This window comes from Hippocampus guttulatus, chromosome 4, assembly GCF_054856545.1.
Source record: "Hippocampus guttulatus isolate MCC_2025c chromosome 4, RoL_Hgut_1.0, whole genome shotgun sequence".
Lineage (NCBI taxonomy): Eukaryota > Metazoa > Chordata > Actinopteri > Syngnathiformes > Syngnathidae > Hippocampus > Hippocampus guttulatus.
In genome coordinates, this window is record NC_141264.1 from 4,287,962 (window position 1) to 4,313,602 (window position 25,641).

General features: G+C 44.2%; 1 protein-coding gene and 1 long non-coding RNA gene across 5 annotated transcripts in view; one reads left to right on the plus strand and one right to left on the minus strand.

Annotated features, from left to right (window-relative positions):
* ndrg4 (NDRG family member 4) overlaps positions 1–6,306 on the minus strand; it is a 65,801-nt gene extending 59,495 nt beyond the window's left edge. For 2 of the 4 annotated variants that reach the window (XM_086108369.1, XM_086108368.1), the window contains exon 1: positions 6,150–6,305. The gene's annotated coding sequence lies outside the window, so the exon portion shown is untranslated. Of the gene's footprint in view, positions 1–6,149 lie in introns of all 4 variants that reach the window. The other 2 variants (XM_086108367.1, XM_086108372.1) reach the window with 2 other exon arrangements.
* Positions 6,307–6,330: 24 nt separating this feature from the next.
* Positions 6,331–23,805, plus strand: LOC147205693 (uncharacterized). The gene is made up of 3 exons (XR_015100616.1): positions 6,331–6,502; positions 7,494–7,541; positions 22,884–23,805. It is a non-coding gene; the product is annotated as an uncharacterized LOC147205693 (long non-coding RNA).
* Positions 23,806–25,641: the final 1,836 nt, after the last annotated feature.

Here is a 25,641-nt window from a genome sequence, read left to right on the forward strand (position 1 = left end):
TATATACTTCCACACCCTGACACTCTTGTGTCAATTTTCTCTTAAATTCATAATGGATATTTATATACCTTTCTCTATTTATCAACTTAGTTCTGATTTATCATTATATTTAATGTTTTGAATTTATCATTTTAACTCTGATTGATGTAGGTTGTTTGTACTATTTTTTTGAATTTGTTTTTTAACTCAGCAAGCGATTTACTCATTTTCAGGTCCGTTTCGAGATTATTCCACAGATTAACACCTTTGATAGATACACTTCTTTGCTTGATGTTTGTTCTTGTTTTGAGTTTTTTGAATAAGTTGGTACCTCTTAAATCATAGCTGCTTTCTCGAATTTCGAAAAACTTCTGAATGTTTTGGCAGAGCAGGTTATTGTGTGCTTTGTACATTAATTGGGCGATTTTAAAGTCAACCAGGTCATAAGATTTCATCGTATTTAATTTGATAAATAGTGGATTTGTGGGTTCCGTATATTTTGATCTATTAATAATTCGAATTGCTTTTTTTTGTAGGTTGAGAATAGGGAGTGTGTTTGTTTTGCAGGCATTTCCCCATATTTCCACACAGTAGGTCATATATGGTAATAATAATGAAGTGTACAATGTGTACAAAGATCTCTTATTTAGCACTTCCTTGGTTTTGTAGAGGATCCCTACGGTTTTGGCTATTATCTATCCTTTTACTATATAAAAGTATTTATGTAAAGGTTAAGAGCACCCCTACCAACTCTAACCCCCATACTAGAACAATCTTTCTTGATACTTGAAAAGAAAACAAAAAGTTAGGATAAAATCACGAATAAATCCAGATTATGTAATTGATAGTCTTATTTATTTGTTTTTATCTATAGTGTACCAGTCCCAACGGCTGACAAGTGCAAGTATACACTGTGGCATTAAATGCACGAGAGAAGGAAATGAAACTATTGCCATAGCTATATCCTGGTCTTGGGATAAATGAGGAAAGAAGTAAATATTTAAACACATGGCTGCCCTCTTGGGACCCTCCAGAGGGCCTCTCAGGATCTCGGAGAAAAAAAAAATGTCCTGGCTACAATCATGCCTTGTGTAGGTTGCTACCAAGCAGGAATTTTGTATTTCAATGGTACTGGCTTTCCTCCCAGTATTATTTCAATGATCTGTTCCAGTGTCTGTTGTAGCTCTAGAAATGTTCAAAAATAGATTGTTGTATTTTTTTGGTCCTCTTTTTTCCCTCTGCATGATTCCTGTGTAACCATGATGAATTGTGAAGTGATTTGTAAGCATTTTTTCATTATTTTCTTCCGAGCAGAATGAATGCAGGATGGACAACTATTACTGTGCTGATAAATTGACACGATGGGGCAAATAATACAATGATGCAAACTGCTCAAAAAAAAAAAAACTCCATATGGCACTGTGTTTTGAAGTGTGAGTTATGTTTTATTAAGACAAAAGGAAGGATTCATTCATTTTATGTGTGGCTTGATTTGTAATAATTAATCACCTTAAGAGTTGATCAAATAATTCTCGATATTGATCAATTTCACTTTTATGGCAACATTTTTAACACACGGGTCCGTCCATATTGAGTCCAACGACAAATAATGTGTGTGTCATATCCTGTTAAACAACAGACACACATTGGACAACAAGGAGGACACAAAGAAAAACGATGCCATTATGCACAGCAGAAAATTGTAGGCGGTCGACCAGAAACAGCAAACAAGGTTATTCCACAACTTTTACAAAAAGTGTACTTGCGTAAGTTTTGTCTAGCTTCTGTGTGCACAAGAACAGGCAGGCATGCACGCATGTGCAGTGAATATTTCAGCAAAGAGGACTTGGATGCAGTTTGAGAGAGGACATGCCATGCAGTTGACATTAAAAGCAAATGTCGTGCCGAGTATTTCTAGAATTTATTTTTGAGCAGAAATTGGGAGATTGACCTTAACTGCCCGAGGGAGGATCTGCTGCATGCACATTGTGGCTGTTATGTCCATAATGCAAGCGGAGTCCGCGCTCGTAATTTAAGACACTGAGACAGCGGAACAAAACCGCACTGTGATCTTCATGCAGGTAAGGTAGGACAACATATTAATTACAACATTGTCCACGTGTGGGTAGCCAACAAGCGACATGGCTGACATGGCGCTGTCTGCCGCACTTCCTGGCCTACTCGTTCTCCAAAGTGTATTGTAATCCAGCAAAAGACCATCCGTCCATAAGAAATGGAATTTCACTCAGGAGACTTATTCCCTCATGTTGGCTGGAAACTATATGACTTCATTCTTTGAGGATTAACGCTCAAGATTAGGGGTGTCCAAATTCGGTCCTCAAGGGCCCTTGTCCTGTCTGTTTTCCATCTCAACAACACACGATTCAAATAATCAGGATCGTTCTAATGCTTCTTCAGAGCTGGCTGATGAGCTGATCATGAATCAGGTGTGTTGCAGCCGGGAGAGCTGGCAGGACAGTGGCCCTCCAGGCCCGAAGTGTACAAGTGCGAAATATACGCAAGTACAAGTGTGTATATTTATATTGTTGTGTAGTCTCGTCCAACTTTTGCACATGTGCCAGTTATCTAGTAATGTGTTTAATGAACATGGCGGCCAGCTGTATTATTTTTCAATCATCTTTTAAGTTATTAAATGTGCATGAAAAATAATGAAGTTACAGACAAAATCTTAACCTTTTACTGCTGCAAATGACATGTACAGTGAAACTCCTCTACAACGAAATCATGTTTGCAGCAAGAAGTTTTTCACTGTCGCAAATTTGATCTCAGATGTAAACACACACAAACATGTGCAGTCTTTATTTTTATTCCAATAGTGCATAAGTATGAGCATACACTTATTTGACACTTCGTATAGTCAGTGTAGAAAGGAAAAAAAGGGAAAGAAATTGCGAAATTTACGATCAGCAATCACTTTCACTTACATCAATTTCTTGAATAATGTCTTTTATTTTGCTTCCTCCATCTTTCATTTTGATCACTTTTACCCTCTCTTCCAGCGTCAAAGCTCTTCTTGTCTTAGCTGCTTGACATACTAAGATCCGTTTTGTAGCCATTTTAGCAATACAACGTTCTTGCTGCATCTGAAACGAACAATAACAAATACTTCCTGGACTACTGACCATGTGTAAACCAGTGTGGTGGTTGCTGTTGCCTTTTCCGAATGAAGCAGTAGAGGTAGCTGTTGGATTAGACTTTGTTGCAGTGAATCTCGTCGCAACGCAAGAGCAGAGAAAAAGATTTCGTATAACGCAACATGGGTTTTTTTCGTTGTATGGGGGGCAGGAAAGTGGGAATGGTGTTAATGCATGAAGATTTTTTCACACTAGGGGGTAATTTTCGCCCATGTAGGTTTTGTTGTAGAGGAGTTTCACTGTACATGTGAAATATCCCTGTAATGATATAGTTAGATCGAGTGCCTTCCATGATTATCTGTATGCATGAACTTCTGCAGGCCGATGCAACCAGCCTTGTTCGGGAACAGCAATCCAGATCCCGGGCAACGGGAGAGGCAAGATATATTGGACTCAAGTTGGTCCATTGAGTGTCATGTAATTATCGTATAAGAAAACACATCATGTCGTAAAACTAGTTAGAGGTGAGTGGCGGTCGTGTTAAGTGGCATCTAACACAGAGAGACTTTATCAGCATGCTAAACACGTTAATATCACGACTTTTCCAAGCAGCTCACTCGCTGCCAACCTCCATTGTTCAGCTGTTCCAAATGCCATGGGGTGAAGGTGGGAGCTTAAAGTGGGCTTCAAGTAGCAGCATGAGTTGTTTCCAAACAAAACTAACTCTGAACAAAGCTTCAGAACCACGAATAATATGTAAGTAATGCTAACACGTATGGATACTTGTGTTACACTGGCCCTACCCATCAATACTGAGTAAGCAAAGAAAGTTTTCCTTCCCACAACCCAAACTGTTGACTGACTAGAAATATTTCTAAGTGCAAGGGGCTAAGTGGCTCCCCGGTATGTGGGTGTGCTTGCTTTCCAATGCAATTCAATTATAATCGACTCAGAAAAAAAATCCTCCCTGGCAATTACTTTTCAGTGACTAATTAGTGAGGAAGGATTTTAATAAAACACCACCAAAAATTGAAAAAAAATATTTGATGAAATAGTCAAAGACTGTATGCGGTATCACATGATGTCAACATAATAGGAGGGAAGTAAATTGGTTACAGAAATAAGAATTTATACAGTAGATTATCCTGCCTCCTCTCACATTCCAAAAACACACGATACAGTGAAACCTATCATGGTCGATAGATTCCAGACATAACATCACTTTCACGAAAAAAAAAGAAGACTCTCTCGCTTGCCTAATTGTCCATAACCAAGGCAACGCATGCTTACTTAATGCTGTTTATTTGCTCCCTGTTGAAGTTTACTGTAAAACTGACAATTAAAACAGAATTCAATATTCTACATTGAAACACCAAAATGTTGAACCAGCCACAATATCATTTCATCTTTCGCTTAATGGTGACATAATAACACAAAACACCTTAGACAGGCTAACAGAAATTAGCATAGGTGTTTAGATGGTTCGGTTTTATTATTTTCTTAATGCCATCATAACATACAGAAAGTCACAGTTGGGCTAACGGAAATTAGCAAAGATTTACGGTAATTATAAACCGTCAAAGACTGCTACATTAACACACGCAGAGTAGGAACACAGGCATGTTATTTTCTCTGCACCATTGGGAACAGATTCCTGCATCTCAGTAGGAGACCTTCTCTGCCTCTTCTCCTTCTGCTTAACTATGCTGCACCTTTCCACTGTGAGGCTGACGTGCTAACCGGTCGCCTGATCCAAGATCTTAACCCCCAATTACAATTTTTGCTATGCATGGATTTTCTATTGACGTTTACAATTTATAAAAAGTAAGTACAATCTTGAACAGGAATAAAATGGGGGTTTTCCCCAATGAAACTGTGGTGAGGCCTGTCTATTTATCATCCTAAGAGCCAGGCAAACGGTCTGATAACTTTACATACTGTAGTGAAGAAATGGAAAAACAAACAGGTCCATCGTGCATTCTCTACTAAGTGACATTCTGGTTATATATAGTCATATGGTCACCAACAATCACTGGCGGTATCAAGATTTGTTTTTTTTTTTTTTTTTTTTGCATAGTACTGTTATCTATTGTAACATGCCAGCTTTTCCATATTCTGTTTAAAATGGTTGTTAAATGCTATGGTAAACACAAGAGTCACTAGTCTAGTCTCTGTACATGGTGTATGGAGAACAGTGGTGCTGGCTCCATGAAGCTTTGTGTTGGAGCAGAAACAGAAGGGTATTAGTCTTTATGAATCTATATATAAACTTCAAGCTAAAAAAAAGGGATCTGTAATGAGATGACAGCCTCAACTTCAGTGACAATTTCACGTGACAGAAGTGCAGCCAGCACAGAATTGAAAATGCTTTTCTGGTTGGCTACAAAATAGAAAAAGGTTCTGGATGTGCGTGGAAAAAAAAAACATGTCTCTCTCACTTCTTCCATGCCTTTCCAAATATTATACAAGCTTTTTGGTGACATGAACTACAAAAACTGGAACCGTATAAGCAGAGGGCCGATTATGCAAACATGAAAATATCCAACGTACATTCATTCTTCTCTCCGTATGACTCAAACCATTTTTAATCATGTAAATTATATGCCAAAAGAATCAGTGTGACATTTCCGCGGAAAGAGCTTTACATAAGATAGCAATTTGAACTGTCTTACATGTCTTGTGACAGATTGTTTCACATTATAAGCGTTTTTATGTATAATGGCAGCTATGGGCTCTAAATGGTGCCCTACGGTGCTCCGTAGTTCAATAAATTCGCTGTCAACACCCTATTCATGCCAACGCAATCTGGCATTGAGAGGTGTTTATCTGGTGCTGTGGCAGGAGTCTGGGTTACAAAAAGCAGCAGCAATTTTTACACGTTCTGCTTTGAAGAAAAAAAAAAAGATCATTCCTGTCCTAATTTTTACACGCTCCTGCTGTTGTCCTCAATCATTTACATACAAGAGAACCACAGCTCCGCGTTCATCTTATATATCATTTCAGATATTATACCTTCATGAATGGAAATCAATTGCAGCTAATTTCGTATGGTGAAGAGACAGGGCTTTACGGTACCTGTGGTGTTGCGAGGATTTTCTCTGATCGGTAGATTCTGCGATTTTAGTCTTGTCGAGTGTATCTCCCGCAGGCTGCTGAGGATTGGAAGAATGTATGTAACTGAGGGTGTGTGGGTCTGTCTGAGCAACGGATGCACTCGGAGAGAGAGAGAGAGAGAGAGAGAGAGAAAGTCTTTGCCTATTTGCCTATCTGTCGTCTCCCTCCTCGTTTTGATGATAAACAGAGAACACGTGGCTTCAGCGGTAATGCAGCCCAATGAATGCCAGAGCACAACGGGCGAAGGGAGAAATAGAACTGAAAGAGACGAAGGCAAAGTGATGGAGCTGAGGCGGAGGGAACGCAGTTTTTGAGTGAGTGTTGCCTGGTGACATATTTGCGTTCATCTCCTTGCCAAAAGCAATGAACACCGCAGTTGCGAGTTGGCGGATGAAGCTCCAAAATTGAGAAATACCTTTTAAAGCATACCATCAAAAATAAGAGAATGTTCTTTTAAATGAGAGGTGCGATGTCGTGTTCGGCACATGCAATTCTGACACGGTGTTACTGAGTATCAGCTCGCAGACATACGCACACCCACACAGACGCACCAACGCGCAACAGCCTGCAGGCACGAGAGCCTTTTTTGTCTTGTTTGATGCAACCGCGAAAGGAGCTGACCGTGTTTTGGTAGCTGTCGTTAAATGATTGGAGAATGGAAAATCATTTATAGAACGACGGCATCGGTAATTTATGGGAGTTTCTATATTGCATCGTTCAGAATGCCATAATAGGATCCTGGCACTCTCGACGTGTTTACACAACCCTACGAACATCATATTTGCTTTGTTTGGATTTGGATTCTACTGCCATTTCTAAAAAAGCGCCCGTTGAAGATTAATTATATAAATACGTCTATTTGAATGACGAGTCGTTGGTGGAGCAAATCAGTGTGAAGGAGCATAGTGTTTACGCTCAGCTAAATTTATGACTCAAGTACTAATCACATCCACAGTAAATAGTCATGTGTAGACATTTTGGTATTTTATAATATGAGTAATAGCATTAACAGTTAACCTCACTGTATTTCAATTATTATCAGTCATGCTAATTCTGTGGATTGTCTGGTTTATTTTTGTTATTTTTACTATTGCCGCCGCTATTGTTAAGACTATCCTACTATATCGATCTGAATATCTGAATGTGTGTGTGTGTGTGTGTGTGTGTGTGTGTGTGTGTGTGTGTGTGCGTGCGTGCGTGCGTGCGTGCGTGCGTGCGTGCGTGCGTGTGTGTATATAACTAGGTAGATAGATAGATAGATGTAGGAATTACAACACATTTTAACTGTGCTTCTCCCTTTTTAAGGGACCAAATATTATTGGACAACTAGCTATTCAACTGCTCCTTGGCCAGGTATGTGTCATTCTCATATTATTTTGCTTTCAAGGAGCAGATAAAAGGACATTTAATTTCAAGTGTGGTAGATTAACCCTTTCAGGGACAGCGGTTACGACAGTGGACAGCTTATCATGTTATCGGGTTAGAGCAGGGGTCGTGAACCTTTTTGACGAAGAGAGCCATATAAGCAAAATGTTTGGAAATGGATTTCAGTGAGAGCCATATATATACAGTAATCCCTCGTTTATCACAGGGGTTACGTTCCAAAAAGGACCTGTGATAACTGAAATCCGTGAAGTCGGATTTATGAAAAAAAAAAAAGCACAAAAATGTGAGAGGGACAAAATTTCAAATGTGCTGTATCACATTTGACAATAAAGTTGTACTTGGTACTTGATAGCTTTATTTTTTACAGTTATTCTACAATACTGAACTATGTATACAATGCAGAGGCAATTGCTCTAAGACTGCAAGGGAAGCTCAGCTTCCCCTAAAATGTCAAAAAGTAAGTGATCAAATATATGTGTGTACGTACAATTGTGTGGACATGTCATTGACTAAATATGCGCTACAATGCGCTCAACTTTTGTTCCAAATAAGCTTCTTATTACTGGTTACGACGCGCCTCTATTCTCATTCATTCCCACAGCTTCACTGTGCTTTAAACTGTGTGGATGCTGAGCGTCGACCGCGCGGACACTGGGCGTCTCGAGAGTTTAGTGTAGGTTGTCCCAATGCATTGAAACGAGACGAGTCATTGGATAAATGCTGGTCACTCAGCGTATCGGCTGGCCAGGATGCTCAGCTTTTCTGCATGATGATTGGATGATCTCTCCGAGGCTGAATCTCCTTTTGAATGACAGTGAAATGAGCTAATGATCTTATGGTGAAGGCATCCTTTTCCTTTTCATTTTTTGAAAAGGAACGGAGAGTAGAATTCACGTATAAATAAACGGACACGTTTTATGATTTAGGCCAAAATTGAGCTTCCCCTCCTTGACAGACCAGCATCCGCCACTGATACAATGAAACCAAAGACCAAAAATTTGCAAAGGTAAATTTGGCAAACTGTACAGAGACGAGGTGTGGAGACTGTTCACATTGGTCAGTCCCTTAGCCAATCAGGATGCAGAATGCAATTCACTATTTTTAAAAAAAAGCATTTAAAAAACTGCACTAAAAAAATCAGTGAAACAGCGAAGCCGCAAAGCGGAACTGCATTATAGTGAGGGATTACTGTAAATAAAAAATAAAAAATCCTTGTCTCACCCCTCGGGTGGTGTCCGTCCCCACCCCATTCAGCTCGAGTCCTCTACCAGAGGCCAGGAAGCTTGAGGGTTCTGCGCAGTATCCTTGCTGTGCCCAGCAATGCGCTTTTCTGGACTGAGATGTCCGATGTTGTTCCCGGGATCTGTTGCAACCACTCATCTAGTTTGGGGGTCACTGCCCCAAGTGCTCCGATCACCACAGGCACTACTATCACCTTTATGTTCCAGGCTCTCTCCAGCTCCTCTCTGAGCCCTTGGTATTTCTCGAGGTTCTCATGTTCCTTCTTTCTGATGTTTCCATCACTTGGGACCGCTACATCCACTACAACGGCTTTCCTCCGCCATTTATCTAGGATCACGACATCCGGTTGGTTCGCCATTACCATCTTGTCAGTCTGTATCTGGAAGTCCCACAGGATCTTCACTCAGTTATTTTCCACCACCTTTGGAGGTGTTTCCATTTTTGACCTTGGGGTTTCCAGTCCATACTGCGCACAGATGTTTCGGTAGACTTTGCCAGCCACCTGGATATGGCGTTCCATGGAGGCTTTCCCTGCCAGCATCTTACACCCTGCAGTGATGTGTTGGATCGTTTCAGGTGCCTCTTTGCACAACCTACACCTTGGGTCTTGTCTGGTGTGGTATATCTGGGCCTCAATGGCTCTGGTGCTCAGGGCCTTCTCCTGAGCAAGTTGAAATAAACAGAATCTGCCAATAAATGAAAGAAGGGTTTTCTCCGGGCACTCCGGTTTCCTCCCACATTCCAAAAACATCCATGGCAGGTTAATAGAACACTCTAAGTCTAAATTGTCCCTAGGTGTGAGTGTGAGCGCGCATGGTTTGTATGTCTCTGTGTGCCCTGCGAGTGGCTGGCAACCAGTTCAGGGTGGACCCCGCCGACTGCCCGAAGACAGCTTCGATGCTCCTTGTGAGGATAAGCAGATTAGAAAATGGATGGGGGGATGGATGTCCCAACTTCATTGTAACTGGGATTTGTGCAATTGAATTTGAAGTCACGCAGTATTTTTCTGTCTGTGTGGAGGCTTTTGGTGAATGCTGAGTCAATCAGGGAACCACAAGGTGTGGACCACTCTACAGCAAAAGGCAATAGTAACTTGGCAGCCACAAACTCAATCCCCCCAATCTCTCAGTGTGTCCATCAAAATTCATGTGCACTCCAAAAGCGATCTCCAGCAAACAAGTAAAATGGTTGGGGCATAAATTTACACATACATTAATTAATCCATAGTGATTCTCTGCTACAAATGACACCTTATCTCTTCAGTCACATTCACGAGATGAGATCCACCTGAAAGAAACTGACAGCAGTTTTTTCATTTTTTCCAAGTGTTGTCTATCCATCTGTTGTCGCAACTATCCATCCATCCATCCATCCATCATCTACCGCTTATCCGGGGCCGGGTCGCGGGGGCAACAGCTTTAGCAGGGAAGCCCAGACTTCCCTCTCCCTAGCTACTTCTTCCAGCTTATCACCTTATCTCTAAGGGAGAGCCCGGACACCCTGCGGAGAAAACTCATTTCGGCCGCTTGTAACCGGGATCTCGTTCTTTCGGTCACGACCCATAGCTCGTGACCATAGATGAGGGTTGGAACGTAGATCGACCGGTAAATTGAGAGCTTCGCCCTTTGGCTCAGCTCCTTCTTCACCACGACAGACCGATACAACGTCCGCATCACAGCAGAGGCTGCACCGATCCGCCTGTCGATCTCCCGCTCCCTCCTGCCCCCACTCGTGAACAAGACCCCTAGATACTTGAACTCCTCCACTTGGGGCAAGATCTCCTCCCCGACCCGGAGGGGACACTCCACCCTTTTCCGACTGAGGACCATGGTTTCAGATTTGGAGGTGCTGATCTTCATCCCAACCGCTTCACACTCGGCTGCGAAACGCTCCAGTGAGAGTTGGAGAGCCCTGTTTGAAGGAGCCAACAGCACCACATCATCTGCAAAAAGCAGGGATGCAATACTGAGGCCCCCAAAACGGACCCCCTCAACGCTTCGGCTGCGCCTAGAAATTCTGTCCATAAAGGTTATGAACAGAATCGGCGACAAAGGGCAGCCTTGGCGGAGTCCTACCCCCACTGGAAACGATTCCGACTTACTGCCGGCAATGCGAACCAAACTCTGACATCGGTGGTATAGTGACCGAACAGCCCGTATCAGGGGGTTCGGTACACCATACCCACGAAGCACCCCCCACAGAACTCCCCGAGGGACACGGTCAAACGCCTTCTCCAAGTCCACAAAACACATGTAGACTGGTTGGGCGAATTCCCACATACCCTCGAGGACCCTGCTAAGGGTGTAGAGCTGGTCCACTGTTCCACGGCCTGGACGAAAACCACACTGCTCCTCCTCAATCTGAGGCTCGACTTCCTGACGGACCCTCCTCTCCAGCACCCCTGAATAGACCTTACCAGGGAGGCTGAGGAGTGTGATCCCTCTGTAGTTGGAACACACCCTCCGGTCCCCCTTTTTAAAAAGAGGGACTACCACCCCGGTCTGCCAATCCAGAGGCACTCTCCCTGTTGACCATGCGATGTTGCAGAGGCGTGTCAACCAGGACAGCCCCACAACATCCAGAGCCAGAAGCCCTGCTTCCCCCTCCTGAGACGCCGGATGGTGGACCAGAATTTCCTCGAAGCCGTCCGGAAGTCGGCTTCCATGGCCTCACCGAACTCTTCCCACGCTCGGGTTTTTGCCTCGGCGACCACCGAAGCTGCGTTCCGCTTGGCCAGTCGATACCCGTCAGCTGCCTCTGGGGTCCCACAGGCCATAAAGGCTCGATAGGACTCCTTCTTCAGCTTGACGGCATCCCTTACTGCTGGTGTCCACCAGCGAGTACGGGGGTTGCCGCCACGACAGGCACCAACCACCTTACGGCCACAACTCAGATTGGCCGCCTCAACAATAGAGGCACGGAACATGGGCCACTCGGGCTCAATGTCCCCCGCCTCCCCCGGAACATGGGAAAAGCTCTGTCGGAGGTGGGAGTTGAAACTCCTTCTGACAGGGGATTCCGCCAGACGCTCCCAACAAACCCTCACAATACGTTTGGGTCTGCCAGGACGGAACGGCATCTTCCCCCACCATCGGAGCCTACTCACCACCAGGTGGTGATCAGTTGACAGCTCCGCCCCTCTCTTCACCCGAGTGTCCAGAACATGCAGCCGCAAATCCGATGATACAACTACAAAGTCGATCATCGAACTGCGGCCTAGGGTGTCCTGGTGCCAAGTGCACATATGGACACCCTTATGTTTGAACAAGGTGTTCGTTATGGACAATCCGTGGCGAGCACAGAAGTCCAATAACAAAACACCACTCGAGTTCTGATCCGGGGGGCCGTTCCTCCCAATCACGCCCCTCCAGGTCTCACTGTCATTGCCCACGTGAGCGTTGAAGTCCCCCAGCAGAACAAGGGAGTCCCCAGCAGGAGTACTCTCCAGCACACCCTCCAAGGACTCCAAAAAGGGTGGGTATGCTGAGCTGCTGTTTGGTGCATATGCACAAACAACAGTCAGGACCCGTCCACCCACCCGAAGGCCGAGGGAGGCAACCCTCTCGTCTACCGGTGTGAACCCTAATGTACAGGCACTGAGCCGGGGGGCAATGAGTATGCCCACACCTGCTCTGCGCCTCTCACCTTGAGCAACTCCAGAGTGGAAGAGAGTCCAACCCCTCTCGAGAGAACTGGTACCAGAACCCAGGCTGTGTGTGGAGGCAAGTCCGACTATATCCAGTCGGAAATTCTCTGCCTCACACACCAGCTCGGGCTCCTTCCCTGCCAGAGAGGTGACATTCCATGTCCCAAGAGCTAGCTTCTGCAGCCGAGGATCGGACCGCCAGGGTCCCCGCCTTTGGCTGCCGCCCAGCTCACATTGCACCCGACCCCTTTGGCCCCTCTCATGGGTGGTGAGCCCATGGGAATTTGTCGCAACTAAATCTCTGAATTTTCTTCCATTGTATGCTAATTGGATCATGATAAAGATGCTGAGGAGGTCTCTGATGTTTGATAACCAAAGGTGTTGTTTATTGTTTTACAGTGGTAGCTTGTCGATAGAGGGGGCGAGGATGCCACCCTACTGCTCAGACGATTCATTGCAAGGGACTGTTTGGAGTCACTTTGGGTGACAAGCAGGGTACACTCTGGACTGGTTGCCAACCAATCAGGTCAAAATGTGGCCACACAAGATTTCCCGACACAGATTCAATCAGAATCAGAATCATCTTTATTGGCCAAGTATGTAGAACACACAAGGAATTTGTCTCCAGTATAACACGCTGCATTAGTATCATCGTAAACAAGGACATGACAAATAGGTATGGAAGGACATTTGGTAATGTAAGTGAACCGTAGTGCGGTGGTACCACCCAGTGACAACTGTGAGACAATGTGCAAAGCATCAAGCAGAGCTAAAGTGATCAGTGGTAAAATACAATGCGATGACAGTTTGTACAGAAAATCATTGAACCATTTTAGAGTGACCAGTAGCAGTATTTGTAGTACAAGAAGAGTGACGACGTCAGTGACTGTTTAGGGAGTTAATGGCTAGAGGGAAGAAGCTGTTTAAGTGTTTGCTGGATTTGGTGCGCATGGATCTGTAGCGCCTGCCTGAGGGGAGTAGCTGGAAAAGGTGGTGGGCAGGGTGCGGGGGATCCAGGAGGATTTTCCGTGCCCTTGTCTTGATTCTTGCAGTGTGCAAGTCCTCAAGAGTGGGTAGGGCGGTGCCAATGATTTTTCCCGCCGTCCTAACTGTCCGTTGAAGTCGGATTTTGTCCTTTTTTGTGGCGACCCCAAACCAAACCGTGATGGAAGAACACAGGATTGATTCGATGACTGCCGTGTAGAACTGACGTAGCACCTCCTGTGGCAGGCCATGCTTCCTCAGCAGCCTCAGGAAGTACATCCTCTGCTGGGCCCTTTTCAGAATGGAGATGGTGTTGACTTCCCACTTCATGTCCTGGGAGACTGTGATTCCCAGGAACTTGAAGGTCTCGACGGTTGACACAGGGTAGTTGGATAGTGTGAGGGGCAACTGTGGAGAAGGATGTTTTCTGAAGTCCACGATCATCTCTACACTCTTGATCGTGTTCAGCCCGAGGTCATGTCGGCTGCACCAGAGCTCCAGCTGCTCCACTTGTTGTCGGTACGCAGACTCGTCGCCGTCTTTGATGAGACCGATGACGGTGGTGTCGTCTGTGAACTTTATGAGTGTGACAGCTGGACTTGTTGAGTTGCAATCGTTTGTGTAGAGGGAGAAGAGCAGTGGAGAGAGGACACATCCCTGTGGGGCTCCAGTGCTAGTGGTGCGTGTTGATGATGTTGTTCAGTCTCACCTGTTGTGTCCGTCCTGTCAGGAAGCTGAGGATCCACTGGCAGATCGTAGGGGACACACCGAGGTGGAGAAGTTTGGGGGTGAGGGGTTCCGGGATGATGGTGTTGAACGCAGAGCTGAAATCCACAAACAGGATCCTTGCGCAGGTCCCTGTGCTGTCGAGGTGCTCGAGGATGTAGTGCAGACCTATGTTGACTGCGTCCTCCACCGACCTGTTTGCCCAGTAGGCAAACTGAAGAGGGTCCAGCAGGGGTCCGGTGATGCTCTTTAGGTGGTTCAGCACAAGGCGTTCAAAGGACTTTATGACCACAGACATCAGAGCGACAGGCCTACAGTCCTTCAGTTCCAATGTTGCCGATTTCTTGGGAACTGGGATGATGGTAGACTGTTTAAAGCAGGATGGGACCTCACACAGCTCCAGGGATCTGTTGAAGATTTGTGTGAAGACCGGAGCCACCTGGTCAGCGCAGACTTTCAGGCAGGAGGGGGACACTTTGTCAGGCCCCGTAGCTTTCTTAATCTTCTGCTGCTTGAAAGCTGTCTCACGTCCTGTTCGTGGATCTGTAGTGGAGAAAAAGAGGATGGGAGGGGAGGATAGAGTAGTTTCTGGTAGAGGTGGGTGTGTGTGGGAAATGGGGGTGTCCTTTTCAAATCGGCAGAAAAACATGTTTAGTTCATCAGCAAGACCCTTATTGTTCACTGTTTGGGGGATGGCATTCTATAGTTTGTGATTGCTTTCAGGCCATTCCATACAGATGCAGAGTCGTTAGCAGAGAACTTGTTTTTCAGCCTCTCTGCATAGCTTCTCTTAGCATGTTAATTTCCTTTGTCAATTGGTTTCGGGCGTGTTTGTACAGTGCCCGATCTCTACTTCTAAATGCGGCCTCTTTCTCTTTCCTGAGTTGCCTGAGTTTGGGAGTGAACCATGGCTTGTTATTGTTGAAGGAGCAGAAGGACTTCGTTGGTACACACATGTCCTCACAGAAACTGATGTATGATGCTACAGTGTCTGTGTATTCATCCAGTGTGCCCGTTGAAGTTTCAAAGACGCCCCAATCAGTGCAGTCTAAGCATTCTTGTAGAGCTAGCTTTGCTTCATCTGTCCATTTTTTCACAGTCTTAACAGCCGGTTTAACACATTTGAGTTTCTGTCTGTATGTAGGTATTAAGTGGATTAAATTGTGATCAGAAAGACCCAATGCTGCACGTGCGATCAATCGGTATGAATTTTTGATTGTTGTATAGCAGTGGTCTAGAATGTTGCCTTCTCTGGTGAAACAGTCGATGTGCTGCTTATATCTGGGAAGTTCACGGTTAAGATGTGCTCTATTAAAATCGCCCAAAATTATCAGGGGTGACTCTGGGTATTTTAGTTCGAGTTTGTTTACTTGTTCAGCTAGCGTTTGTATCGCCGTGTTAGCGTTAGCTTGTGGCGCAATGTAAACACCGACTAGTAAAAAGGAGGTGAACTCACGTGGCGAGTAGAATGGCTTGCAGTTTAAAGACAGCGACTCCAGGTCCGGGCTGCAGTGTGCGTCGAGCTTCGTGACATCAGTGCACCATTCTTCGTTGATATAGAAGCAAATCCCACCACCTTTCGATTTCCCTGATAGCTCTGTGTCGCGGTCGGCTCGGAGAAGGCGGAAGCCGGGTAGATGCAGCGCGGAATCCGGGTGGCGGTCACTGAGCCAGGTTTCAGTGAAGCAGAGCGCAGCAGAACGTGCAAAGGTTTTGTTGGTCTTTGTGATGAGAAGAAGTTCTTCCATCTTGTTTGGCAGAGATCGTAGATTAGCAAAATGGATCGATGGGAGCGGGGTTCGAAATCCACGCTGCCGGAGCTTGACGAGCACGCCGGCTCGCTTCCCCCTCCTCCGGCGGCGTTTCCATGCTCCGTACAGCGCAGCCGCTCCGCTCACGATTAGCTCCGAAAAACGATTTTCGTGTGCTGGTGAAAAAAGACCGAGCGTAGACTCCTCAATGCTAAGCAACTTTTCCCTCGTGTAAGTAAGCCGTTCAGGGTCGCCAAAAACTAACGAAAATGATAAAAATAGGGAAAATACTTGGGAGCGTGTAACCGAGGCTACCATACCTGTCGGCGCCTGATGACAATTTATATATTAAAAAAAAAAAAAAAGAAAACTTGAAAATGACAACATGCAAAGAAAGAATTATCTCTGGCTGTAATAGTGCTTACCTCTCCCATGGAGGTCATTTTTCGACAGTAGTTTTTCAAAATTTCTAGATAACTGAAATGTTTAACTTTCACTTGTCTTTGTTTTCTTATCAAACAAAATCAAAGGTCTCTGGAGTTGGTAGGGTCAGCAGCATCTCATATAAAGTTAAACATAAAATGGAGAGTTCCCTGAAGTTAACACAATTGATCCCATATCACAGGGGTGGTCAACCAGTCAGAGACGAAGAGCCAATTTTTTTACTGAGTTATGCAAAGAGCCACATCATAACCTTCCTCGCACACGTATTTCCTCCTCCCACCCCTTGCGGTCGACTTGGGACCAGTTCGCTGGCTCCTGGTCGATTCTGATCGATGTATTGGGCACCCCTGCCTTAAAATTAGAGGTAATTCGCTGACTAGCTTAGCGCTTAGCGCCGTTGTTTGCGCGTGAGCGGTGATGCAGTCATCTGATTGGTTGCCCTCTATGTCAATCAAGTAACGGGATTGATGATAGGCTGACAGAGTATGTTCTGTGAAGTTGGCGCCTTGTTTGAATGGCATCGCCACTGACGAGGCGTTTTCGACGCTTGTCGTGTGAGAGCCCGGGAGCCGCATTGAACCGACCAAAGAGCCGCATGCAGCTCGCGAGCCACGGGTTGGCCACCCCTGCCTTATCACATCAAAATTTTTAAAAAGACCAATGTCGATGTTGCCAAAATGCCAAATATCGGCACAGACAATCAGCTGATAAACAGGTATCTCTATACATGAAATCACCACAACATGTTCATATCAATGATGCAACAGCAACTCTCTGGACTCAAACTACTCAACCAAATTCAATATCAACCTTCCCAGATCGCCCAACCACTCATTGATGCATATTTCTGATGCTTTCTAAATCTCTGCGCACGCACGAACGCAGTATGAACGTGACACAATGAAAATATATCGGCTGAAATTAAAACCTGGGCCAAACACAACTACCACTCTGTGGCATGACTGGCCTCAAAATCCATTTTGATCGACTGTCTTCAAAGCACACTGTGTGCAGTAATGTCTCAGGAACTCACAGTGAGCCTGAACACAGACACTGGTTGTTAACAGCTGTTGTTGTTATTATTATCACTCATCACGATGTTACGTTGTAAACTACAGTAGTGTTTGTGTGTGGAGTATAAGCACACTGTACACTGCAATTACAAAATGTTGAAAAAAAAGAATTTCAATTTTCCATTGGTAACCAGACAATATGTATGGACAAAAAACAGTTAAAAAAAAGATGCTGTCAGATTTTGCGGGTTATTTCCAAGGAAAATCTGGACTCGTGTATTTTGTTTACGTGACCAGGCATCGGTATTATGCAACCGATTGACTGATGGGACAGAGGGAACAATGACAATTGACATTGTGTCAATAAATGTGTGAGTGGTGGTGAGAATCAAGCATCAAGCACTCACACTACTGTTAAACTTGACAGTGTACACTGCGTTCCACATAATTCTGCCTATGTTTTTTTATTGACTTTTCTAAATCCAGTCGTCAATTTGATATACAATGAATACTACACAACAATTATGCATAAAATGTATTAGCCTCTATAGATCAGTTTCATGTGATGTATGCATACATTAAGTCAGGCTGCGCGCGCATCTTGGAGGCAGAAAACACACGCTTGTGAGTCGTAATACTCTCGTGCCGTGGATTGTCAGATTGGAAAGAACACACACACAGAACTAGTCTTTTATCGAATTCCTGCTGGTAAACACCCCTTTCAGAAAAAACGTCAAAAGTTATGGTTACAAGCTTGACGACGTGAAAATTGGACTAAGGAGACAATTAAGAATGCTCATCTTTGCAAACAACAGTGATGTCATTAAGATGTCAAAGAAGATCAAACATTGAAACTCATCTATAATGATCAGTTGATGGAATGAAAATCCAATGGTGACAACAGTAGTTTTCATCCATCTATGCATTTTCTGATCCGCATCTCCTAACAAGGGTCGTGGGCCGTGTTGGAGCCTATCCCAGCTGTCTTCGGGCAGCATGCAGGGGACACCCTGAACTGGTTGCCAGCCAATCGCAGGGCACGCATAGACGAACAACCATTCTCACTCACACTCACACCTAGGGACAATTTAGAGTGTTCCATTAACCTGTCACTCATGTTTTTGGAATGTGGGAGGAAACCTGGAGTACCCAGAGAAAACCCGCGCAGGCACAGGGAGCACAGGCAAACTCCACACAGCAAGGCCGCAGCCCGAATCGAACCCTGCACCTCTGCACCGTGAGGCCAACGCGTTAACCAGTCGCCCACCAAGCCGCCCAACCGTATTTTTAATTACTGAAAATGCAGTGCCCCAAATTACCGTGACTGGTAGATTAGTTGCAAAATTGTACTAGACAAACAGGAAATGTAAAAATCACAGTCCCGAAGTGACATATTTACATTAAGTCGACTGATAATTATGAGATGTTATGATTGATTAATCGGCAGTTATTTATAATTTACAGTAACATTTTCAGGTAGTATTTTTTACAAATGAGAATTCCTGATTCACTACAATGAATATGTGATTCAGGATGGTCAAGTCACAGCTGAAAGGGATACTTGATTCGGGCTGAACATTGGCACTTATATAATTCGCCCCCCGAAGAGGTTGTAGACAAGGCTGTCCGCTCTCGCCATTGTTGTTTGTATTGGCCATTGAGCCACCGGCAATTGCAGTGCGCTCTCACCCTCATCTTGCGGTGATAACTGTCAGCGCTTGCGTAACACCAAACCACACTATTTGCTGACGATATCATCTTGCTCCGATCAATGTTAAACGAATCCTTAGACTTGTATCGAGTAGAAATTACTTCACTTGGTGATATTTTGGATGACCAAATTCTTCTGACTAAACACTGATGACAGGATGAACCCAATCCCTGAGGCATTACAATTTGATGATGTCATGCAATTAGATTATTTAAAACTACAAATTTTGCCAGGTCTTAATCAGGTTGTAGAAGCAATAAGTATAATTGCATAGTGACAGAAATGAAAGACTCCATTGCTAGATGGATACCATGAACAATATCGTGATTGGGAAAATTAATATGATTGCAATTCATGTACAGTACAAGCTAAATTACTTTATGTATTCCAAAATGTTCCACTTCCACCTCCTCTTGTTTTTTTATACAATTTAGGAAGCTGTTGATACAGTTTATATGGAGAAATGGACGACCTAGACTTTGATTATCCTTATTATATCTGTCGTATGGTATGACCGTGGGGGTTTAAGGTGCCCGAATTTACAATTCCCTATTGGGCGGTGCACCTAAGATCCATGACGGTTTACTATTTTGCAAGCGCAGATGTACCGGAATAGGTAGAAATTGAATCGCAAGGGTTGAAATGAACACTCCATTCATAATTATATTCAGATTTGATTAGAAACGTGTTTAAAAGTACAAAGAAATTGACCTCTTTAAAATATGATGAGTGTGGTAAAATGTGAAGATCCTTCTGTATGTTCCCAATAATTCATCTACTTTCAGTCCAATTTGGTGTAACGAACAGTTCATGCAAGGCAAAGTAGATGTTCTCTGTCGACCTGATCTTGAGGTGCTTATGAGATTCTAGGAGCTACAACTTAAATTTCATGAAAGAAAAGTTTTTGGGCACCTGATATTTGTTCAGGGCGGCCCAGTAGTCCAGTGGTTAGCACGTCGGCTTCACAGTGCAGAGGTACCGAGTTCGATTCCAGCTCCGGCCTCCCTGAGTGGAGTTTGCATGTTCTCCCCGTGCTTGCGTGGGTTTTCTCCGGGTCCTTCGGTTTCCTCCCACATTCCAAAAACATGCATGGCAGGCTGATTGGATGCTCTAAATTGTCCCTAGGTGTGAGTGTGGGCGTGGATGGTTGTTCGTCTCTGTGTGCCCTGCGATTGGCTGGCAACTGATTCAGGGTGTCCCCCGCCTACTGCCCGAAGACAGCTGGGATAGGCTCCAGCACCCCCCGCGACCCTCGTGAGGATCAAGCGGTTTGTAAAATGGATGGATGGATGATATTTGTTCATTTTTGTCCCGTTATTTGTACCGAACAAGAAGAGTGATACGTTGTACTGTATATGCCACTGTCAGAAAAAAAAACGTTTTGGAAAAAGGTTGAATTATTGATGGAAAGGATTATTCTTGAATCTGTACCAACGGAGCCTGAGATGTTTTTATTTGGTCCCTAACCTGAAAGACAAAATTTATCTTCTAATGAACAGATACTTTTTCACCTAGATTTGCTCAATGGAAAAAATGCATAACCCTTTCCCGGAAGAAGTGTCACAGACGACCGTTGGACCAGTGGATAGGTCACAACGCTGTCAGCAACACTTCCACAAGAAAGAATTACGTATGTGTTAAAGGGCAAAAAGGGGACATTTTGAATTGATCTGAGGGCCTTTTATCCATCCATTCATCTATTTTCTGATCCACTTATCCTAATGAGGGTCACGGGGCGTGCTGGAGCTTATCCCGGCTGTCTCCGAGCAGTAGGCGGGAGACACCCCAACCCCAACACCCCAAACACGAACAACCATCTGCGCTCACACTCACACCTATTTAGAATGTTCCATTAATCTGCCAATCATGTTTTTGGAATGTGGGAGGAAACCGGAGTACCCGGAGAAAACCCACGCAGGCACAGGGAGAACATGCAAACTCCACAGGAGGAAGGCCGGAGTCGGAATTTAACCCTGTACCTCTCCACTATGAGGCTGACGTGCTCACCAGTCGACCAACGTGCCGCCCCACGTTTGCAACATGATGTATCAAATCACAAATTATTTGTGTACTTGACTCAGTGTTGCATAGTCAGACACATACATCATCACCAGCTACCAAAAAGCATACCTATTTTGTCCTCATGGCCGTATGCCACCTGCTCCAGATAATGAAGTGAGGCCAACAGTGTGATGGACTTTCTCCTTCTTTCAGCCCTGACAACATGGCATATGAGTGATTCCTTCAATGCCAAACGGATGGGGATGGGGGTTGTTAGGACAGATAATACACATTTGGAGAACATAGCGGGGGTGTTGCTTCAGATACAGCTAATCCTCACAGCTCATCATTGAGATGTGGCCGGCAGACACAGTGCACGGGGAGCACAGGCAAGTCTTTCCTTGCTTTATTCTGTTCCTGACATGCACTCCTTCTCCTGCTGTCTTTGCCTTCAGCTCTAAATTCCTTTCTTACCCTCACACTTTTGGGGCTTCAACTCAGGAGACTGGAGAAGAAAGGCCTAATTTAAGGTGATATGAATACTGCCACAGGAAATTATTTTTGTTTAATCCTGTATAGTATTTGCTTGAAGATTAAACCAGCAGGGATGGAAAAAAAAGAATAAACTTTAGTGATGAGGATGATCATCATCATCATCTCCAGTGTACATTGGATCAAAATAATCACTGAACCAATCTAATTGGGATCCGTGTTGACCGTTCATAGTTATTTCTTATTTACGTTAATATTTTGGTTAGACTAGCCACAGAAGAAGAACCTGTAATATTCAACATACGGTTGGGGTCAGAAGTAGGGCTAAAGCGATATAGGTATGTACAGTGATAGACACATGACCAATATCAATCGAAAATCTGTTCGACCGAATGTTTGATTGAAAAAATCATGATGTTAAACACCTTTCTTGAACAGCGAGGCATTCAGGCTCAAACTAGTGTTTGATTTGTGTCACAATTACAATCACTTACAGGAGAAATTTTGAACATAAAAGCATGTTTTGAGCGCACAAGATGCATTCTTCTGAGTATAATCCACCAAGTACTGTATGTAGACTTGAAGAAGACCCCCGAACCAATGTGGTTCGAATACGCACAAATGCATGTGCCATTCCGTATGCACGTCAAATGAAAGTGTGTCTTAACAAATGCTTTAAAATAAATGGCCAGTTACCTCAGTGCAACATTTGCAATAAGGTCATACTTTGCGAACTCACATGATTAAACACCCCTTGATGAAGACATGGTGTCCAACTGTGTGTGTGTGGTTTTACATTTTACATCAAGTCCCACCAAATATTTAGCACCGCAACATTAAAATGCTGTTGCGCAAAAACAACACAGAGGTTTTATTCCTAAAAAACGAATTGTAGTGAATGCAAAACATTGTAACATTATGCAGTTTGAAAATGAAAAATTACGGTATTTAATAATTAAAATCGTTTTTAGGGTTGGAACAAAAAATTATTTGAATCGGAAAATCAGTTTTGATGTAAAAGATGAATGCACTGATTCGAACAGAAACAAATGGTTCCATTTTAAAATAAATTCTATCGAGATATGACGGTAATCGATTGGTTAGCACATCCGCCTCACAGTATAGAGGTCATGGCTTCGATCCCGGGTCATCTGTGTGGAGTTTGCATGTTCTAACTATGCCTGCATGCGTTTACTCCCAAATTCCAAAATATTAATGGTAGGTGAATTGCACACTCCATATTGTTCCTAAGTACGATTTGTGCATGTGAATGGTTGTTTGTCTTTGTCTGCCCTGCAGCTGGCTGGCAACCAGTTCAGGGTATACTACCCGAAGATGGCACACCCACAACCCACGTGAGGCGAAGCGGCTTGGATAATGGATGGGCATAATCAAAGCCAAACACATTTTGGGGATGTCAGCCTGTTATCAAGCAGTTCGAAGCAACACTGCCCTTTTGCAAATGGAGCAAACAGCAGGTGGTCATGTGAGGCAATTCGAGGTATAACCCCAATAAATGAATGGCTCTGCGGGTGGTAGTAATTCCAGACTATTTCCCTGTCCACATCCTTTCTAGCTTTTTCCAATTATGCTCATGCCCTCATCACTTGAGATTGCATGAGGATGTATTCGCAAACCACTGAAGTTGCTCATGTTGTGAAGCTCAGCTAAGATGATGCATCAATGTGCGCTGTGGCAAGAAGGTTTAATGTGTCTCTCGGCACAGTAATAGCAAAAGCTTGGAGAAGATACCAAGCAACAGGCCAGTGCAACAGTAGATATCTAGCGGCCGTAGGACAACAGGACAACTATCTGCTCCTTCGTTTGAAATTCCCAAATTTATTGAATGGATTTTGCTTGTCAATCCCAATCAAAACTGCAGCAATCCATGTTTATTGTGCATCTTTTTCTATTTTTTCCTTCCACTTAACCTTGCTATAATGTGTTTGAACACTGAACTCTGAGAACAGCCAAGTTCTTGAGCAACAACCTTTTCTGGTTTGCTGTCCACGTGGACCTTGTCAATAATGGGCTTTCTGGTGTGACTTGTTGATTTTTGATGTTTCAGTTACTTTGTCAATTGCTGAGGCACTTTTGGGATGTCACTTTCATTCTGTCATATCGGCCCAATGTCTCACAGTATAAAAGATCAAGTTACTCAGTGGGATGTCAGCACATCAACTTTCTTCTGCTCTTTCTTGTCTTCTGCATCCAGCCCTGTTCCCTGTAGTTATGTATTTTGGTGAATAAAGCCCTGTACTTTTCAACTTCCATGTCATGTCTACTTCTGGGTCCTAATTCTGCTCCTCACGTGACAGTACGCGGGCCGGTGGATAGCGCGTCGACCTCACAGTGCAAAGGTTGCGGGTTCGATCCCGACTGCGGCCTTCCTGTGTGGAGTTTGCATGTTCTCCCCGGACCTGCATGGGTTTCCTCCGGGTACTCCGGTTTCCTCCCACATTCCAAAAACATGCATGGAAGGCTGATTGAACACCAGATTGTCCCTCGGTGTGCGTGTGAGCGCGGATGGTTGTTCGTCTCTGTGTGCCCTGCGATTGGCTGGTGACCGGTTCAGGGTGTCCCCCGGTTACTGCCCGAAGACGGCTGGTATAGGTTCCAGCACTCCCCGCGACCCTTGTGCGGATAAAGTGAATCAGAAAATGGATCGATGGACATGACAGTACGTACTGACCAGTCAAGGACCCATCAAACTCTGACACAATCCCTCAAGCCACAGATGACAAGTTCAACAACGAACCGAAAAATTTTTGGATGCCAGAAATTCAGACACAGACAAAATATGAAGAATTAAAATGCTTATTGTTAAAAAACACAAAACCCAAGTCCAAAACAGAAATCGCTGGTCATAAGGATCCAGCGAAAAATGAGACCTCAACAAAAGGCGCTCGCAAAAGGCAAGGTTATAGTAACACAGGGAATAAAAATGAAATGACAACAGTGTAATTTAAACGAAAAAACAAGAGCAAGATCGAATCACTAAATAAAGACAATGCTTACAAAACAAGAAATTAATAGAGCAAAAACAACTATGAACAAGATTGGATTGAGAGGTTGAGAAAATAACACTTAGCATCAAGCATAAACAGCAACCAAGCTCGATAATCCGACGAACAGTGACAGAAATTGGAGGCCAAGGCATACAACGCATGATGATGACTGGGAACAGGCTGGATGGTCACGTTCTTCGCTACAGTTTAAGCTGAAACAAAAACACACACACAGACATGAGCACAGAGGTCACCACCTGCTCCTAACCATCCCTCCTCCTACAATCAGGGAGTGACCGTCTTACCCAATGCTCCTTCACCTTTTCACCGGGAACCCCTTGCGTCGCTCCTCTCGATGGCTCGCCCAGGCCGTCACAAGCCCCGGTCTTCCGACTACTGCCCTCAGCCTGCCGGACAGCCCCACTACCTTTGTGTAGGCTGCCCAAAGATAGCTGGGATAGGATCCAGCACGCTAGCGACCCTCATGAAGATAAAGCAGCTTGAATAATGGTTGGATGGAAAATAAAGTCCAGTTGCTTGAAGGAAAATTAAATGAGTAATATTCAACATGACATAGTCATTGCAACAGCTGCACCGTATGTTTTATTTCACAGATGTGATTGTATCTTGAATTCAGTTGAGATGCTTGTTAATTGAATGGTAACACTCCCAGCACAATATCAGGATGCTGTAAAGAAAAAGAAATTGTGTCTGAATGAGATCCACAAGAGAAAGCACGAAAACTGCCATGACAATGTAGACATGTACAAATGAAAGGACAAGGAAGGCAGACAACAACAGAAAAGGCCTCTGGGGTCTATTCAGCCTTTTATTGTATAGACAAAAGCTTTCACAGCAAATACCAAACGTCAGACGTTCTTAAAGTGGAAAGTAGCCAGAGGCAGCCTTAATTTCTGACAGATTCTTGGATTCTAGCCCTTTGTCTGCCCTTTGCTTTGCTAAAGCCTCGGCTAAGACTGCCCCACACAATCACAATGTTTGTAATAGATCTGCTCGCAGACGTGTGCTGTCATTTTGGTCCAGCTACC